Source organism: Dipodomys spectabilis, unplaced genomic scaffold, assembly GCF_019054845.1.
Source record: "Dipodomys spectabilis isolate Male_0828 unplaced genomic scaffold, ASM1905484v1 ptg000272l, whole genome shotgun sequence".
NCBI classification, from domain to species: domain Eukaryota; kingdom Metazoa; phylum Chordata; class Mammalia; order Rodentia; family Heteromyidae; genus Dipodomys; species Dipodomys spectabilis.
In genome coordinates this window covers 2,464,220-2,468,897 of record NW_024870949.1, presented here as the reverse complement: position 1 = coordinate 2,468,897, position 4,678 = coordinate 2,464,220, and the positions used below count along the sequence as shown (strand labels likewise).

At 34.4% G+C, this 4,678-nt stretch overlaps 1 non-coding gene across 1 annotated transcript; it reads right to left on the bottom strand.

Moving 5' to 3' along the window:
• Window positions 1-4,105: 4,105 nt before the first annotated feature.
• Window positions 4,106-4,211, bottom strand: LOC122126043. Its single transcript, XR_006150851.1, has one exon. It is a non-coding gene; the product is annotated as a U6 spliceosomal RNA (small nuclear RNA).
• Window positions 4,212-4,678: the final 467 nt, after the last annotated feature.

The following is a 4,678-nucleotide window of genomic DNA, read 5'->3' as shown; positions in this document are numbered from 1 at the left end:
TAATGTTTGCGAATGCTGTGTATGTGTGTGTGTATGTGTGTGTGTGTGTGTGTGTGTGTGTGTGTGTTTCCAAAGATCAGAACATAACATTTTTCTTCATTTCGAATACATCTTTCAGGTCATTGTAAGTTGTGGCTAATGGGAGAAATCTCTTGTTATTTTAAGGTTGAAACAAAAAGATATTTGTGCATGTACAACAGTTGCTTTATTAATGTAGTTGAACACAGAACTTCAATTTATATGTTGGCTGTTGTGAATAATGTGAATAACAATGAACTACAGATATATTTACGAGTTACCCAGAGAAAAATAATCACATGATTGGTGGATCAGATGATATTTCAACTACGATTTCTTTAGAAAACCGCATACTACTTTCTACAAGGAGAATATTAACCTGTATTTTGACCAAGGGTGTAGAAAATTTCCTTTTCTTCACACTCTCACCAACATTATTATCTTTTATTTAAAAGGTAATAAAGGGCAAGTTTTTATTATCTTCACTACCCCAGACTGGCTTAAGACTGAAATCCAACCACCTAAATGATTGGAATTACATACCTTTACCACCACACCTGGTTCCTTTGATTTATTTTGATAAGAGTTCTAATAGTTATAAAGTAGTATCATAGTAATTTTGAATTACATTTCTCTAATGACTTCTGCTCACAAAGCATTAAGCCAGCACAGAAGTTGTATTAAACACAAATGTGTAAACCCCTGGTGATATAGAGTGGTTTATGGAAAACATGTCTATTCGAACTTTTGTCCATTTTTAATCGTTTCTTGTTAATCTCATCTTTAATCTCTCTATACAAAAATAATTAATTCAAGGTAGTAAAAAGGAAAAAATTAAGCAACTCCTAACATTTTTCAATTTTCAATAACATGATATTGCTTAAATCATTTTCTGTTTATGCTTGAGACTATATAACAATTTAGTTAGACCTTCTACATAGCTATATGTATTTTATTCATTTTACATTGATAGCTTTTTCTAAAGCCTGCGTGTCTAATTTTGGTGTCTTTCAGTTCAGATTTCAAACTGAAGAATAAATGGAAGTAAACAAACAAAAAATACAGTTCCTCTCATCTGATAATGCCTCTACAAGAATGAGAAAGAGTTCATCATTCTAAGGACCCTTAATTCTTAAGATAACATTTGCTATAATGCTAATGTTATTACCATTTTAGTGTTGGGAAAAATTGTAATTAAAGGCAGTAAGTGCATGGCCCAAGACACACAGTGAGGAAGGAAATGAGTCAAGTTTTCCAAAAGTCTTTCAGCAATACACAAAAGGTAGATAAACTCTCTCCATTCTCTGACACTCTTAATTCAATATTCATATTGTCCAAGAAATAATAGCATAGCAATTATTGCCATGGTGAATGTTTTCTGTTACATTTTTCTTCAACACAGACTGTGTTGGTGACATTGGGTTAACATGCACAGAGCTGAGCTTAAAAATTATGGTTCAAGGAGAGGCAAATATCTTCTGTCCCATAGTTCCAGTACTGTTTTTAAAAAGTACTAAATCTTTTATATATCATCACTTACTGTATTTTAAGATTTCAAGAATGAAAAAAAAATACATATAATCACTCCAAAATGCTTTACAACTAGGAGATGATAAAACAGGCCTCCGTGAAGTAAATTTTCTTCTACTTTTAAAATTATTCTGAATGCCTTGTGCTGGTTTGTCACACCTGTAAACCTAACTACTTGGGATAACTACTCAGGAGCCTAAGATGTGTGGATAACATTTGGAAGCCAATCAGGGCAAAATAAATTCATGAGATTATTTTTCAAAAATTTTAATGAACTAACAAAGGGCCAGGAATGGAGATGTAGATCATATAGTAGCTCACCAATCTAGAGAGAAAGACATAACGAGACCGTGAAGCCCTCATTTTAAACTCTGAGCATGCCAACACGCAGGAATGCACACACACTCACTTTTTCAAAATATCTTCATATCAGTGTTTTGCATTAATTTCTTTGTTAATGATATTATATGGGTAAAATAGGCAAAATAAACTCTTCCATCTAAAAACATTTTTATACCTTTTTGTTGTAAAAATACTGTACAGAGGGGTTATAGTTACATGAGCAAAGTAATAAGTATATTTCCTATCAAGCATTGTTACCTCCTCCTTTGTTTCTCCTCCACCATTCCTTCCTACCACCTCCACAAGTACACTCCTCACACCCCCAAGCCCCACCCAATGTCCCCAACCTAAATTGTAAAGTTTGTTCTTCAAAATAATGTCTTGTGCATCTATTGTTAGACAATGGGTCAAACTGTATTCCTACCTATTTAAGCATGTTGTTTTTTCCCTTTCTCTCCCCAAATTAGAGAAGTGTATATACAAGATGCAGGTGTACCAACATCAAACAAAGTGAAAATAGGGGTTATATTGTTGGGGAGGAACATATAAAAAACAAGAACAAAATCACTTCGTACATTATAAATATGTGAGAAACAACAGCAAGAAAGAAAAAACCACTTGTGTCTCTATCTTGGGGGTCATTTAGCTTAACATTTATTTATCTATTCATATATACATAGCTTTTCAACTTTTCTGCTTATCGCAGACATACACTAGTTATTGCAAATAAGGGATACCATGGGACCTATGTTTACTTAGACTTGGCTTACATCAGTTAATATAATTTTTTTCCAAGTCTTTCCATTTCCTAAAAATTGGGCGATGCCATTCTTTCTGATAGAGGCATAGAATTAATATATATACACATATATATGTATATATATAGTATATGTGTGTGTACACACATATACACACAGAACATTTTCCTTTTTTGTTTTTTAGAGCAACTTAGTTTTCCACCTTCACCATTTTTTCAAATGTTTTTATTGTGGTTAAGTGGTTACATAATTCCCCAAATTTCACAATATTGTGGGATAGTGATGCTTAGTTAAAGTCACAAACACATTCTAACTTTGATGGAGCAAATTGTCTATCATGGTCTACAACACTTATGAGGTCTATGAGCTTTGCAATAGAGTTATTTCTTCCATAGGTATACTTTTTTGTTTTGAAATATGTATATTTCTTTTGTTTTGCATAGCATCCGCTGTTCCCTCTTTCCCACTTGTTCCCTCCCTCCCTTCAGTGACATTGAGTTGCTTAGTTCATTTTGTTCAATGTCCAGTGCAGCTGATGGATCCCACGTTGTATGTTTTTCCCTGATTCCCTCTAGTTCTGTGTCGTCCTCCTGGTTTCCCTTCAGTGTGCAAATATGATCAGCAGAATGGGGTTATTTAGTAGTGATTCAATCAGATGAGTGGAAGTCTTTGGTTTCTTAAGTGTTGTAATTTTGTTGTATCACTTTACATTTTGGATTTAACCTCCACTTACCATGGAGACCATTTGCTGTTTGTCTCTTTGCTTTTGTCTTACCTCGCTCAACATGATTTCCTGTAGCTTGATTGATTTCCCTGCTAATGCCATTATTTTGTCCTTTATAATGGCTGAAAAATATTCCATTGTGTATAGTTACCATAGTTTTTGTATCCATTCATCTCTGGTGGGACATATGGATTGTTTTCATGTCATGGCTATTGTGAACAGTGCTGCAATAAACATGAAGGTGCATGTGTCCTTGAATATTGGTACCTGTTGTTCAGGATAGATGCCTAGAAGTGGTATGAGTGGGCCATAAGGAAGGTCAATATTTAGCTTTCTGAGGACGCACAAGACTGCTTTCCAACGTGGTTGTGTAAGTGTACGTTCACACACACACACACACACACACACACACACACACACACACACACACACACACAGAACGTTTTCTTGATCCATTCTTCTACTGAGGGGAATCGGTGTTGGTTCCATATCTTAGCTATGGCAAATAATGCTACAATAAACATTGTTGTGGTGGTAGTTCTAGTATGGACTTGTTTGTGATCATTTGGGTGAATGCCCAAAAATGGGATTGCTGTGTAATAGGGGAGCTCTATGTGGAGTCTTTTGAGGAACCTCCAAACCGCTTTCCAAAGTGGATGAACAAATTTACACTCCCACCAAGAATGCAGTAGGCTTCCCTTCTGGCCATATCCCTTCCAGCATCTGTTGTTGTAAAAATATGGAACGATTCATTAATTTGCATGTCATCCTTGTGCAGGGACCATGCTAATCTTCTCTGTATGTTCCAATTTTAGTGTATGTGCAGGCAAATTGAGCACAGAACATTTTTTTATATATAAAGTGTAATTGATTTTCTTAAACTAGACAATTCAACAAAAAGTAAGTTCAAAAGAATTGTGAAATTTTACAACCATGTATTTCTTACATAGGCACACATTTAAGAACAAAGTCAAGATTGACATGCCAAAAACAAAATAATTCCAGATATTTGTTGTTCATGAGTTGTGTAGGAGGAGGAATTCAATTATTCTACACAAGGCACCTGTCATAATGTTCATTGCAGCAAATGTTAAGGTTTGTTAAAAGTTTTAATGTTTTAAATATGTTTCATTTTAGGATTTGCTTATATACGGCAAAATTAAGACTGGTTGGCAGGTCAGAAAATTTTTCGATAAAGAATATAATATTTCTGGTAGCATGTACTAGTAAGTATGTACATTTCAGAGTTTATAGAAACTTTACTAATGAGAAGTTGCAAAGACTGTGTAAAGAAGCAGAGTGAAGA